This window comes from Rhipicephalus microplus, chromosome 3, assembly GCF_043290135.1.
Source record: "Rhipicephalus microplus isolate Deutch F79 chromosome 3, USDA_Rmic, whole genome shotgun sequence".
In the NCBI taxonomy this organism is placed as follows: Eukaryota; Metazoa; Arthropoda; class Arachnida; order Ixodida; family Ixodidae; genus Rhipicephalus; species Rhipicephalus microplus.
Window position 1 is genome coordinate 286,725,232 of NC_134702.1, and position 15,265 is coordinate 286,740,496.

The following is a 15,265-nucleotide window of genomic DNA, read 5'->3' on the forward strand; positions in this document are numbered from 1 at the left end:
GGGAGGCTTTTGCAGAAACAGCAGTGATGTTCTTAAGCCAGGAAAGTGCTAGTGTAAGGTGTATTTGTAGGCAGTTGCCCGGGAAAGCCCGTCGATTTGTATATGGTAGTTAGAAATGACTTGTTTCTGCAGTTCGCGGGATCGAATCCCAGCTGCGGCAGCTGCATTTTTGATGGAGGCGGAAATGTTGTAGGCCCGTGTGCTCAGATTTGGGTGCACGTTAAAGAACCCCAGGTGGTCGAAATTTCCAAAGCCCTCCACTAGGCGTCTCTCATAATCATATAGTGGTTCTGGGACGTTAAACCCCACATATCAATCAATCAGAAATGACTTGTTTACGTCCAAAGGAAACAACTTTACATTTACTAGTACAACAGTTAGCGATAATGTTAACACCATCTTGAAGGATGAAGTGGTCGTTCTTGTCTTTCACTCTGCCTCACAGTAATCTGAACTTGATATTGAGCACGGTGACGTGTAATCGGTTTGGTGGACGGTGACTCTTGCCGATAATAACAAAATTGTTGCCGGAACAATTTTATCCACCACCAAATTTTGACCCGGCTACGTTACAGCGACAAAATTTCCAAAACGTCAGATCAGTTTACTCTTGCCGGTGATTTCACGTACCAAATTCGGCATGATCTATTGAAACACATGTATTGCCTTGACTGGATGTCGCGATAACAACAGCAAGAAAAACATCGTTGATACGTTCGGTTTTACTCAATACGCTACTGAGGCCACAAGAAATATTAACATTTTAGATTTGTTTTTTTTGTAGTTCGCTATATAGCATAGACTCTGTCACATGCAATCCGGGTATCAGTGACCATCTGGCTGTTGTAGCAAGCATTAAACATGAAATCAAGAGACCCAAACCCAACCAACCGAGGCGGGGTATATTTTTACGACAGGGTGAATACTCTGCTACTTCTCAGAAATTATTTTCTCCTTTGCCTGTCTTCGATTGTCATCGCGAGAACGCCGATGTTTCATAACTGTGGTTTTTACTTAAAGCGAAACGATAGAACTAATGGAGAAGTATGTGCCCCGTAAAAACGCGATCTAACTAAAAAAATGCAAGAAACCATAAGTGGCACCAGTGATTTTATATTAATAAGGGCAATACAACAAACACAGAGCGTTTATTAGTACAACAGGTTAGTCGAGATAACTAATGAATATATAGAGAGAGCAAAGGATCAATACTTCAGTCAACTAAACGAAAGCATAAAAACTAACCAAAAGCTTCTTTGTAAGAAACGTAAAAAAACTAGAGAACAAAACTATTCACGATAAATACATTGTGTGCAGCGATGTTCACATTGCGTTGTGTTTTAATGATTTCTTTCATTCCGTAATTTTACCTTAAACAGGCTTTGAGAAAGCATCCACGTTGGCAGAGCCACTTATGGGAACTCAACCATTATTGCCACTGGTTGAAATCTGCGAGTGGCATCGAGTCCATTGAAAAAAAGTATTGTTACATAAAATGAGACGGGACGTGACTATTTTTCAGTGTATTTACACCGATAAAATCAGAGCGTAGCACACAGAGCGAGCAAACCAGTCCTCTTCGTCGTCCTCTGTACACAGAATGGTTCACCCTTCATGCGATAGCTACTAGCATTACCCCCCCCCCCCCCCCCCCGGTTGTAAAAGCACCGGCTCGGTGCACTTTATACGCGTTCTTCAGAAGGAGGGCGGTATGGTTTCAGCCTACTGACATGGACTACGTCACTGGGGGTGTTTGCAGACAGGTTAGTCCCGGAGGCTGGAATGACCTCATAGGTAACTTCCGTTACCCGTCGTATGATACGGTAAGATCCCTTGTACGGAGATAGCAACTTCTCTGACAATCCAACACGACGAATTGGGCTCCAGAGAAGAACTAGAGAACCAGGTGAGTAGTCAACGTCGACATGCTTGCTGTCGTAGAGAGCCTTCTGAGTTGCTTGTGAAACCAACAGCCTAGAGCGGGCAATCTGATGTGCATGGTTGGCACGAGCGATAGCATCACGTGCGCTTTCGCTCGGCGGAGGTGTAGTAGTCGGTAATTGGATGTCTAGTGGTAAGTTCAGATTATGGCCATAGAGCGTATAAAAAGGTGAATAACCTGCTGTATCCTGACGAGATGAATTATAGGTGAACGTCACGTCAGGTAGCGCTAGATCCCAGTCATGGTGATCAAATGAGACACACATCGAGAGCATGTCCGTGAGGGTGCGATTTAGGCGTTCGGTAAGGTCATTCATTTGAGGATGGTAGGAAGCGGTCAGTTTGTGTTGCGTTGAGGGAGAGCGCAAAAGGTCGTCGTGTACGCGTGACAAAAATGCGCGTTCACGGTCGGTAAGCAACTTCCGAGGAGCGCCTTGGTGTAGAATTACATCGTGGAGCAAAAAGTCGGCAACGTCAGTAGCAGTGCTGGTGGGGAGCGCTCTAGTGATGGTAAACCTGGTCGCATGGTCTATCACAACGGCGACCCACTTGTTTCCGGAGTTTGATTCAGGGAATGGTCCGAGGAGGTCTACACCAACACGAAAGAAAGGTTCAGTGCGGATGGAGATCGGGTGAAGGAGAACAGCAGGGGGTGTGGCAGGTCGTTTTCGACGTTGGCATTTATCGCAGGAGGCCACGTAGCGTCGAACGGACAGCGTGAGACCACGCCAAAAAAAGCGGCGCCGGACGCGGTCGTACGTGCGAGATACGCCCAAGTGGCCGGCAGTTGGTTTGTCCTGAAGCTCATGCAGGACCGCTGAACGGAGATGGTTAGGCACGACTAGAAGTAGCTCAGGGCCATCTGACTGGACGCTACGAAGGTACAGCGTGCCATTTAGGAGAGCGAAAATGTGGAGTGGCCCGTCGTTAGGGTCAGATTCCAGATGGGCAATGAGTAACCGCAAGGAAGGAACGCGACGCTGTTCGTCACCAATCTGACGAAACCTAGACATGGACATGATGCTGGACCAGGCTCGCCAACCGATTCATCTGGTCGGTGAACAGGGTAGCGGGACAAGCAATCGGCGTCCAGATGGAGGCGTCCAGACTTGTAGTAGTAGTAGTAAACATTTATTCAGAAAAAAAACAGAAGTTGCTAGGCAGACCAGCCTCTAGTGGGTCAGGCTCCGTGCAGTACTAGGTGGAGTCCCTAGTCAGGGACCCCTTTCATCGTGGCCGCTCTCCTGGCACGCTGGACCATGACTCGTTGGGCCGCAGGGTACTGGCAACCGAGCAGGGCCGCCTCTGAGTCCTCTCTAGTTGGACTTGGGTTCGGGTGTAAAGATGGATTGAGCTGGTATGCCCATACCATGTTCGGCAATACGCTCTTGTGCATGAGATCAGAAGTTTAAGGAAGATTAGAAATTAAGCAAGGTGCTATAGGTAGGCTTGCCTTGGGAGCTCACGGGAATACACCAAATCAGGGAGTACAAGGTGATATGAGATGGACATCATTTGAGGGCAGGGAAGCTAGCAGCAAGATAAAATTTGAGAAGCGATTGAAAAAAATGGGGGAGGGGCGTTGGGCTAGGAAGGTATTCAGCTACTTGTACACGAAGAATGTCGATACAAATTGGAGAAAGCGAACCAGAACATTGATTGGTAAGTACTTAGAAAAGGGCAGCGGGGCCAAACCGAAAAGAATTATCAGCCAAGAAGAAGATGAAGGAAGCTGAGACCGATATGTAGAGAATTCGCATAATTAAGAAGTCCGCACTAGAGACCTATCAAACTTTTAAGTAGGAAATTGTCAAGGAAAGGATCTATGATAATACTTGGGGTGGTTCTCTACTGTTTGAGGCCAGGACGGGAGTAGTGTGAACCACGACATATCGGGCCAAATACGAAGGGGTAGACACCGTATGCAGTGTGTTGAGAGGAGGAAAAAACTGCCGAACACTTGATAATGTTCAGTAAAGGGCTTCACCCTATAGTTTAGGATGATGGCGCAGAGTTTTTCAAGGCACTGGCGTTTAGGGACAGGGAGCGTAAAATAGACTTTAAGCGGGTAGACTTAACTAGAAGGATGTTATCTGATTGGTGGCTAAAGTCAAGGCACGAGTGAAAATTAAACCCTTCACTGCAAAATACGAGTCCTCAACCTCACTATTTAAAGAAAAAAATAAAGGTAGTTTTGGTTCACAAGTATTACGGCTCTGTGGCGTTAGCCACCACCCGATCTAAAGGATACAGCCATATCAATCCATCCATCCATCCAAGTTCAGTTCGGACTGGCACGGTGGATGGACGTGTTTTTCAACGCCCCCGCTCGACTGCGCAGATAAGTGGTTTCACATGTTTCGAGCTTGCTTTTATAATTAATAAAGCACCAGTTAAAACCTGCAGCACTCATTACATTGTCTGGCTTTTTCGAGGGTTAGTCACCAGGTATTTATTAGTTTGTGTGTGTGTGTTTTTTTTTTCTCTTGCCACCACGTAGGGGAGGTGCACGTACACCAAACACGCAATTTTTTGTAGTATGCTTAGACTTTCTTTCTTTTCATAGGGCAGGGTTCATCGTCCACCGTGTTTTGTAATTATTGAGTGAGACAATTCATAGGGACAATTGGTGTCAGAAAGACGTGGTTAAAAAGACTGTAAAGTGTTCAGGATGTGGGGTGGCTCTGAAAGTGGACCCAAGTATAGAAGCGGAAGGAGAAGAGGCTGACGCGAAGTGTAGGTAATGGGAGGTCGATTGATTTATTGATTGATTTGTGGGGTTTAACGTCCCAAAACCACCATATGGTTATGAGAGACGCCGTAGTGGAGGGCTCCGGAAATTTTGACCACCTGGGGTTCTTTAACGTGCACCCAAATCTGAGCACACGGGCCTCGACATTTCCGCCTCCATCGGAAATGCAGCCGCCGCAGCCGGGATTTGAACCAATGGGAGGTCGAGAAAAAAAAATGGAGAAAACGATGGTTGCCCAAAGTGAACTGCTGATGAGAATCACCAAGCTGGAGACTGCGTTGGCGACAGATCAAGAGAAAACGAGTGCTATGGGAGAAAGGCTCAAGTCCGGCGAGGAAGCACTAGCGACGATGAACAAAGGAGCGACCGATGGAGAGAACAGTAGGGCACCCACAACCAGAACGACGGAGAAGAAAGAGCAAGCAAGTTCGGAAAAAAACAGGTTCAGCCGGTTCAATGGTCGCAAGACCCAGCTTTAGCGAAGCAGTGGTGTTGCTGGGAGGAGACAAAGCAGCCGGCGTCTGTCACAGAAGGAGCGTTCAAAAAGGGCGCGCCGCCAAATTCTCGCGACGAAACGCCGGAGTGGCGCCGCGAGGACAACGATAAAAAAAGAGAAAACAAACATCTAAAAACTCCCCGGGCGCGCGACCCTCCCGTCTCGGAAACGTAGGCTCGCCGACGAACCTCCTCGACCCACCACGTCGGCCGAGCAAGCACTCGAATATTCTAGATGGAAAGGGGCGTGGTTTATGCCGGGTTGAGTCATCCGTCGCGGAGAGCATTCGAACCGTCTCGCCCTCTCCCCAGCCTTCGCTGCGTATCGCACCGACGAAATGACGAGAACTTTGTGGAATCTCGCGCGGAGGGTATTTCATCGAGCAGCCGAGGTGGGAGATCAGAAGAAGACGGAAGTTAGCGCCAGAGCGCGTAGGGGTTCCGCCGTGTAGTCGACGAAGGTTTTGTACGTAGAGACAAAGCAGGAGAAGAAGAGGATTTCCACCTGAGGGGTGAAGGCTCGAGCTACAGGCAAGAGCGTGTGTCTACCGTTATCGAGCGAAGACGCGTGGCGACAGCTGCGTGTGTGAAGCCGACGTGTTTCCGGCGAAGAAGTTTGAAGCTTGGAGAGTGGCCTATGGAATACGTGAGGTTTCCTGGAAGAGAAACTTCGGGGGGGGGGGGGGGCTGCGGAAACACAACGCCGGACTTTGATTGAGTGACTCTCGGAAGAGTATCATCCAGACTTTTGTTCCAAGAACTTTGGACTGGATAGGTTTTCTATCTCTTTAGTCTTTAAGTGTCTTGGTTGTTCAATGCATGCGACTGCATTGTAGTGCGTATCGTTGTCCGTGTCCGTTGTTTCGAGTGTGGCTGATTGTACTGTGTAGTACGTTGTTTGGTGGGTGACATATTGTATTCAACTATTGTGGAGTGTGCATACTTGTGTATTGTTTTTGACCTGCCATTATTGAGAATATAATTCTGTTTTGTTTATCAACTCTCGGCTCTGACTTGTTCTTTGGGCCACAGCCGGCGTCTGCTGGCGCGCCAAAAAGGACCACTTCTAAATTGTCCATGCTTTCGTGGTGCGGTTCGGAGGGCCGATACTTCGGCCCTTGGAATTAGCCCGGCAATCGCCTCCCTAATTAACGGGACCTGTGTGACAATTATTCTGGCGTCCGCGACAGGACCTTTTGGTGCACAGTGTGTCCAAAGTAGTGAGAAAGAGCCTCGAGTTGTTGATAGTGCTATCGGAACGATTTTGCGTGTTGCTCAGTGTTCTCGTTAACGAGTGCAGGGGAGTGTTCCGATAAATTGATTTAGGCGGATATTTGTTACAAGCAGCAAGGTTTTATTTGCGAGACACAATGGATCTTGAAAAGTTAGTAGCTCTTTGTGAGAAGATGGGTCTTTCTGGCGCCGAACTACGGAAGTGGGTCACCCAGAAGGAAAAAGAAGAAAAAGAGAGAGCCAAGGAAGAAAAAGCAGCTGAGTTGGAACGAAAGAAGTTGGCAGCTGAGAGAGCCAAGGAAGAAAAAGCAGCAGAGTTGGAGAGAGAGGTTGGCAGCTGAGAGGGCCAAGGAAAAAAAAGCAGCTGAGTTGGAGCGAGAGCGGTTGGCAGCTGAGAGAGCGAAAGAAGAAAGAGAGCAGCAATTGAAGTTGGAGCTGGAGAGAGAAAAGTTGGCAGCCGAAAGGGCGAGAGAAGAAAGAGAGGCAAAGGAGCGACAGCTGAAAGAAAAAAGAGAGCTGCAGTTGAAGTTGGAGCTGGAGAAAGAAAGACTGGCAGCTGAGAGGGCAAAAGAAGAAAGAGAGGAAAGGGAACGGCAGCGGCAGCACGAGATGGAACTCGAGCGGCTCCGTTTGCAACAGCGAAGTGGAACTCCGGTCCAAGCTAGAGTTGTAAGCAGCGAACGGGAAGAGCATGGCTTCCGCTTGAACCCAAGCAAGCTGCTCGTAGCCTTTGATGAAAGGAAGGACGACCTTGAAGCGTACCTTCACAGATTTGAGACGATTGCGAGGAGCCAGAATTGGCCGGAACATCAATGGGCAACTGCTTTGAGTACTTGCTTGGGTGGTGAAGCGCTCAGTGTGTCCGGTAGGCTGACACCAACCGATGCAGCCAACTATGCAAAGGTGAAAACCGCTTTACTGAAGCGATTTAGATTTACTGTGGAAGGATTCCGGGACAGATTTCGGACAGGAAAGCCAGCTGATGAGGAGACGGCTACGCAGTATGCCGCCCGACTTTGCCATTATTTCGACAGATGGATTGAACTTTCAGGGACAGCGCAGGAGTACGATGAGCTTAGAGAGCTCCTAATTAGAGAACAATTTCTTACTAGTTGCCACCCAAGCCTGTCGCTGTACTTGAAAGAGAAGAAGGCTGAGTTACATGAAGGAATGCTTGAATTGGCTGATCAATTCCTGGAAGCGCAAGGTGGAACTAATTTGGCCAAGGTCAAGAAGAGAACAATTTCTTACTAGTTGCCACCCAAGCCTGTCGCTGTACTTGAAAGAGAGGAAGGCTGAGTCACTTGAAGGAATGCTTGAATTGGCTGATCAATTCCTGGAAGGGCAAGGTGGAACTAATTTGACCAAGGTGAAGAAGGAGTGTCCCGAAGATTCGAAAAATTCGGCACCCGAACAAAAGAAGCGTGCACCAGAGAGTGTTCCGCGATGTTTTCTGTGTAACCGAGTGGGACATCGCGCGAGCAACTGTCGTACTAACTTGACGAGCCCTACGGAAGTAAAATGTTTTAAGTGTGGATAGACTGGGCACAAAGCAGACGCATGTCGAAACGGAGCGAGTCAAACTCACCAGGTATCCTGTGTGCAAGCGGCACCGAAATCCGGTAATAATGCCGTCACAGATGGATTCGTAGAGTTGAAAATGGGGAGAAAATTCCTATTGTGGGTGCTGTAATGGCAAAACAGCCAACCGGTGTTACGAAGGGAATGCCAAAGCTGCCTGGAAAAGTTGCGGACAAAAAGATTACGGTGTTAAGAGATACCGGCAGCTCCACTGTTATCGTGCGGAGCAATTTGGTACGAGAAAGTGAGTTAACAGGCAAAACAAAACCGGTTTGCCTAATTGACCGTACGGTCCGGATGCTTCCCGAAGCAGAAATTGAGGTTGAAACCCCGTACTTCAGCGAGAAGGTTACCGCTTTATGCATGACGACCCCCCTGTACTACCTTGTCATCGGAAACATCGACGGGGCGTGAGGACCGAATGATCCGGAATGTTTGGGAGAAGACCCTAAGATAGAGCCCTCGCCAACCCAGCGACCGCGAGATACAGTGGAGGAGCATCCCGTGACGGATCTCACTAGAGCCCAAGGTGAAGCCGCGGCGCAAGAGACAGTGAATGAGAAGATGATCGTGTTGAATGAGTTCACGGGCCGGGCAGCTGGACTTACGTCGGCACGACCTCATCCGAGCGACAGTGTAAAGGTGACGGAGTCGGCCAGCCAGGCCAAATGTCGGGACATGAACAAGCGGGTGAATAACCGGGCAGGATCAGTTGAGCGTCATGACCCGCTAGCAGTGTCGGAAGTGACAACGATGGCTGAGACGCCGCCTCAGATACCGTCGTTGGAAAGGGCTCGCCGAAAAAGAACGAGGAAAAATAAGAAGAGATCGAGAGAGCACCGCAAGAAAGGGCGCAAGCGCCGCTCGAAATGCACAGGATAGGTGCTGGGGTCAAATCGGAATGTGTTTGGCTGGGCTGAGTGCCATATGTTGTGTTAATGTTCTTGTTATCCTGTGTCACAACTGTATGTCGAGCGAATCAAAGTGTTTGTTGCGGTGATGTGATGTATAGTATTGTACAATTGTGGTAATGAGAGCTTTGTATATTTGTATTGTTTGGAATATGTGATGGAGCATTGTATTCATGTACCTGTGGCCATATTCTATGTGTTGTGAGATTGAAATGCAATGTACAGTTTTATTGAGTGATCTATTGTAAATGTGAAGTGTCATGAGTGACGGATTGTGTTACAGTCTGTGAGAGTGTGTGGTGACTGTTGGCGCTCGTTGTATGGTTTTGAATATTATAAGATAATATTCTTAAAGTGGGGGGCAGTGTCACAGAACGAGCGCTCAAAAAGGGCGCGCCGCCAAATTCTCGCGACGAAACGCCGGAGTGGCGCCGCGAGGACAACGATAAAGAAAAAAAGAGAAAACAAACATCTAAAGACTCCCCGGGCGCGCGACCCTCCCCTCTCGGAAGCGTAGGCTCGCCGACGAACCTCCTCGCCCCACCACAGCGGCCGAGCAAGCACTCGAATGTTCTAGATGGAAAGAGGCGTGGTTTATGCCGGGTTCAGTCATCCGTCGCGGACAGCATTCGAACCATCTCGCCCTCTCCCCAGCCTTCGCTGCGTATCGCGCCGACGAAATGACGAGAACTTTCTGGAATCTCGCGCGGAGGGTATTTAATCGAGCAGACGAGGTGAGAGATCAGGAGAAGACGGAAGTTAGCGCCATAGCGCGTAGGGGTTCCGCCGTGTAGTCGGCAAAGGTTTTGTCCGTAGAGACAAAGCAGGAGAAGAAGAGAATTTCCACCTGAGGGGTGAAGGCTCGAGCTACAGGCAAGAGCGTGTGTCTACCGCTATCGAGCGAAGACGCGTGGCAACAGCTGCGTGTGTGAAGCCGACGTGTTTCCGGCGAAGAAGTTTGAAGCTTGGAGAGTGGCCTATTGAAGACGTGAGGTTTCCTGGAAGAGAAACTTCGGGGGCTGCGGAACGACAACCACTTCTGAATTGTCCCTGCTTTCGTGGTGCGGTTCGGGGGGCCGATACTTCGGTCCTTGGAATTAGCCCGGCGATCGCCTCCCTAATTAACGGGACCTGTGTGACAGCGTTCCAGGTATAAGTAACCCCCAGGTGCAGGACGCTCCAGCTGAAACGTCACGGCACGTGATAATCTCAGGGGACTCGAATTTAAATCGACGCGCAGAAGCAATCATAGAGAGGGTACAAGGCGTCAAAAGGGTTGCAGTTGACGTTCCCAGGACGCAAACTGGAAGCAGTCATGACGCAAGCGAGCGCAAAACTAAAAAATACAGCTGATAGACGAAACCTACTAGAAGGGACTAGAAGCCAAATTAGAGGGGAGTCGACTCGGATACAGCCTCTCGTTTGCCAAGCCAGTAATACACATTGAACAGTCATTACCAGCATTGATGTATGCACATTATATAGTATTAATAGCCGACAACAAGGAAGATCTGCAGGGATTGATAGACATATGTGGTAATGAGGGATATAGGTTAAATTTGAAGTTCGACAGGGAAAAATCGGCAACCATGATTTTTAATGATAACAAAAGCAGTGAGGATAAGATACAGAAAGTCACGCTAGAAATAATGGATAAATGCAAATACTTGGGCGTATGGATAAATCATGGGGCTGATATCTAAGGGAGCGCGAAAGATACGTAATGACTAATGGCACCAGGAATGCAGCTGTAAGAAAAAATAGGGCACTGTGCAACTAATATAGGTATGACGTTGTGAGAGGCATTTGGAAAGGTGTCATGGTCCCGAGTTTGACGTTCGGCAATGCAGTCTTGTGCATGAAATCAGAAGTTCAAGCAAGATTGGAAATTAAACAACATGGTATAGGTAGACTTGCTTTGGGAGCGCACGGGAATACCCAAAATCAGGGTAGAGGGAGACATGGGATGGACATCGTTTGAATGCAGAGAAGCTAGCAGCAAGATCGAATTTGAGGAGCGATTGAGAAAAATGGGAGAGAAGCGTTGGGCTAAAAAGTTTTCAGTTACTTGTACATGAAGAATGTGGATACTAAATGAAGGAAACGAACTCAAAAATTGCCAAGCAAGTATATAAACAACAGCAAAATAACAAGCCAAAAGGAAACATCGGTTGAGGAGAAGGTGAAGGAAACTGAGAGGGACGTGTGGAAGATGGGAATGCTTACGAAATCATCACTAGAGACCTACAGACCTTTAAAGCAGGAAATTACAAGGGAAAAGATCTACAATAATTCTCAGGATAGTTCTCTTCTCTTCGAGGCTAGAACGGGAATATTGCGAACCAAGACGTACCGAGCAAAATACGAAGGCACAGACACGGTATGTAATGCATGTGGAGAGGACGAGGAAACGGCTTAACATTTGATAATGTTCTGTAAGGGGCTCCACCCTATAGTTGAAGATAATGGCGCCGAATTTTTCAGAGCATTGGTGTTTAGGGACAGTGAAGGCAAAATAGACTTTAAACGGGTAGAAATAACCAGGAGGAGGCTAACTAAGTGGTGGCTACAATCTAGGCGAGAGTGAAATTCAATCCTTAAACACACAGTGGTAGTACTAAACTTTATGGCTAGGTGACGTGAGCCACCGTTTTATCTAAATGGCACAGCCGGATCCATCTATCCATCCATCCATCCACGTCACCCAAGGCAGCGCTGCGCTGCGCAGAGACCGGAATCCACCACGCACGCGGGCAATGTGAAACATTTAAAATTTATTTTTTTGCTCGTGCATGGCTTCAAATGGTGACCGAGAAAATATGTTAATTAGCTTCTGGAAAACAGGATGCCTACGCGGATGCGCGACTGAACTGAAATATTGTCAGGTCGACAGGATGCCGAAAGTGAGCGCGTGACGGCACTGAAACATTTTATCGATGAGAAGTGGTAAAAGAGTGGAATGATGAACTAAGTTGTGAGCCATTGCTTGCAACACTTTCCACGGCGAACCATTATTTCCTCAAGCACTAATCTGCAAATAAAACCCATCATTCATAACGCCATATTCATAGACGAGAATAACAGTATCTGAATGAAAGCATTTCATTTTCTGCACACAGGTCATACAACGCCTTTCCGAGTAGTGACTCACTCACTACCTGTTTACGACAATGCATTCTTAATAATTGGTCACGCGTCCTTTTTTATCCCCAAGAAAAAAAAGTATTATAGTCCACAAGCGCCCCACAGAACATTGGGCTGCAAGCCTAGGCGATGCGCCTGAGCTTCAGGTACTTCCTCTTTTCACGGCAAGATGCTCGCTCCTTGTGGAGTACCTTTGTGTAAAAAGGCAAATGTGTGAGCAGGAAAAACTTGGTTACTTGAGTGGTGAGGGTGAGGCTCGGATCATGCTGTGGTCAGCCCAGTGTGAGAGAGAAAAGACTTTATTGGACACAATGGGCCGGCAATTCGGTCTCGGTGGCTTTAGGTGGCGGCTCGTAGTCCCTGGACACGGGCGGCATCCTCGGCCTGTCGGACGGCCCAGAGTTGGTCGTTCAGCTCTGGGCTTTGGAGGGCTGCCTTGAAGAGGTGATTTCAAGGGCGTCTACAAATGCGAAGAGCTTCTCCGAAAGGCCTACCCATAGGCGTCCGCACGAGGGAGGCAAAGGGGGCTGGCCTGGGAGGAGGGGGGGGGGGGCTAAATCATTTCTATACATTGACTATGCAGTGGGGCACTCTTTTGGTCATCTAAAAGGGGGGAGTAAAATCTGCCTCATACACTGATTTAATAGGGAGGAGGCTCCCTCCAATAAATCTTGCCCCCCCCCCCTAACGGCAAGCACGCCTATGGGCCTACCCCTATCAATGCGGACAATTTCGTCATTCACAGTGTGCTCGAAGTGCCGGGAGATGTACCTATCGACGAAGTGCAGCTCGCACACAGCCGAGTTTTTTTGAAGCAGCTTGTCAGCGCGCGGCATCGCTCTACGCCACTGCGCTGACAGAGCTTCGTCCTTTGGAACGCTGAACAACGCATGCTTCTTTTTAGCTGACTTGTAGCCTGCAGTGAACCACGGGACGAAGCAATGACTTTGTTTTCGCGCCATGAGTTGGGACAAGCAACAAGAGGGAAGGCAGGGAGGTTAACCAGGCACATGCCCGGTTTGGTACCCTACGCTGGGGGAATAGGAAGGGGGCATAAAGATGAGAGAGAGAGAGAAAAGAGAAAAAGAAAGAGAGAGAGAGAGAAAGGGAGGATTGTCAGTCAATCGGCTGGCGCGTATGCAGCGGTGGCACTACACAAAAGTTAAAGGTGGTCACATAGGCCTGTAGTCCTCAAAAAGCACAAGACAGCTTTGAATGCTTTTTGAGCCGACGAAAGGCGATGACGGTGTTCCAGTAGCATCTGCACAGAGAGTGGCCGATCGTCCAATTCTCGCAATGCGTCCGAAAGCTTCTGTATTTCAGAGGCAAATCGAGGGCAATGGCATATCAGATGGTCCATGTTTGAGAGTGCATACAGAAGCATTGGTGTCAGAGTGCCACCGCAATAAAAAAAAAAACGAGGACGAACACGCCCGGTGAAACTCTCGGAAACGTGCAAACAACGTATAAACGACTCCACGCCCCCACGCGGCTCCTCCTCGGAGGCTTCAATGCGCTCTGTAGGCGCCGCTTGCCGCTCATCACACTTTCCTATTCTAGCCACTGTACACTCTAGGCATCTTTACCAGCGCCGTTTATACTACCATTGCGCATGCATGCCCCCATCTCTCTTACTCCCCGTTTCCCGATTCCCTACGCAGGCAGCGTCCCCTAGGGAGTTCCATGATTGCAAAAATTCATAACACGCGCGGAGTGACTGATGATTAGTGGGGCGAAGCGTCCACCTGTCCGTCTGTGACGAAGAGACGCTTCGCCTCACTCATCATCACTCACTCCGTGGGTATGTTGTGAATTTCTATACGAAAACCATTAACACCATCTAGCGATATTGTTTCAGAGGACATATACACATAACGCCATTTAGTGAGCCATTCTTGAAACTAACTGAAAGTGGCTACTACTACAACATGATTTTAGAACGACCAGGGAATGAAGCTACGATGTTACTATACTACGAGGGAACGCTTCGCCCCTAAAAATCGACTGCTCGCACTGCACAACCGTTCACTGGCCACCCCGTATATACACTGGATCTTGACATCCAAGGTAGTGCCGAGCGGGGCAATTGCCTGCAAATTATGCGAGGCTAGATCAGCTGGCTACCTACAACAACCTAATCCTAATCCAAGATAGTGCCGGTGGCCGGGAGATTTCTCCTGTGCTATGTAACCAATAAAAAGTCGCAGCGTGCACGTAAACTAAAAGCAGACAGCGGTCTCTGCATCCAATCAGAGTGTTCTGTCTTTCATTACCCATTAGCAGCAATTGGCACGTTACAGCGAGAAACACCGGCCCATAACTGATGCTTTTCGCCTCATCATGTTTCTCTCCTGCGCAACGCCGCGATGAGCACTAGCGTCAACGCCGCCGCTAGTGTAAGCGTTAGCGCCCGTTACTTAGCATCTAGACATGGTTCCCTTTAGCAGCAGATGATGCAATTTTTGTGTGTGAGTGTGTGTGGGGGGGGGGGGGCATACTCGATCACATAGGGTCAACAAGATATGTTCTCGTTTCGTATGGTAAGCCCCCTGATAGGATCAAAACATCTGAAGTGACAGCGAGTTTATGTCGAAAAGTCTCCTACATTTTCATTACGCACTGTTTTTTTTTGTTTACCAAGCGTCTGCTCGTGGTAATAGTTGTGCCTATGGTATTGGGTAACGGAAATTATATTTATGCGGAAGATACATACTCGCGTCTACGGTACGTGCCTCGGTGTTTATGGAAACCACCCCATTGCCTTGACGTCGCCTACAATCACATCAATACCCAACAGACTTTGGTTAATTGATAACAGCAAACATTCACAGAGGAGCAAAAAGCACTAGATTCAAAAGCAACTCCAACAGACGGGGCTCTGCAGTCTCTACGGGACGTTCCAGCAATGTTTCTATCAAGACTCTCGTCAAACAAACAAGGCACGGACTGGAGGATGAGACGCACAAAAAAGCTACACGTGCTCCATGATCGTGGTTTTTCGGCACGCTTCGTGGTCCCGGGAACTCTCAAGTTCAAGTGCTAACCTGTAGGGGGCGAAAAAATCAACCGCGGCGCGTTTCTGCTTCAAGCACCCAGAGTGGATCTACTAACCTCTCTAGCCACTCGCGCTATTGCACTTTCTTGTAGAGGCGCCTTCGTCGGGGCGAAGTTTTATTTTAAAATGATCAAATACTACATGTTTGCGTGC

General features: G+C 48.5%; 1 protein-coding gene across 2 annotated transcripts in view; it reads right to left on the bottom strand.

Annotated features, from left to right (window-relative positions):
* Window positions 1-15,265, bottom strand: part of LOC119167552 (sedoheptulokinase) — a 404,791-nt gene that overhangs the window by 373,075 nt on the left and 16,451 nt on the right. The gene's annotated exons all lie outside the window — the stretch shown is intronic.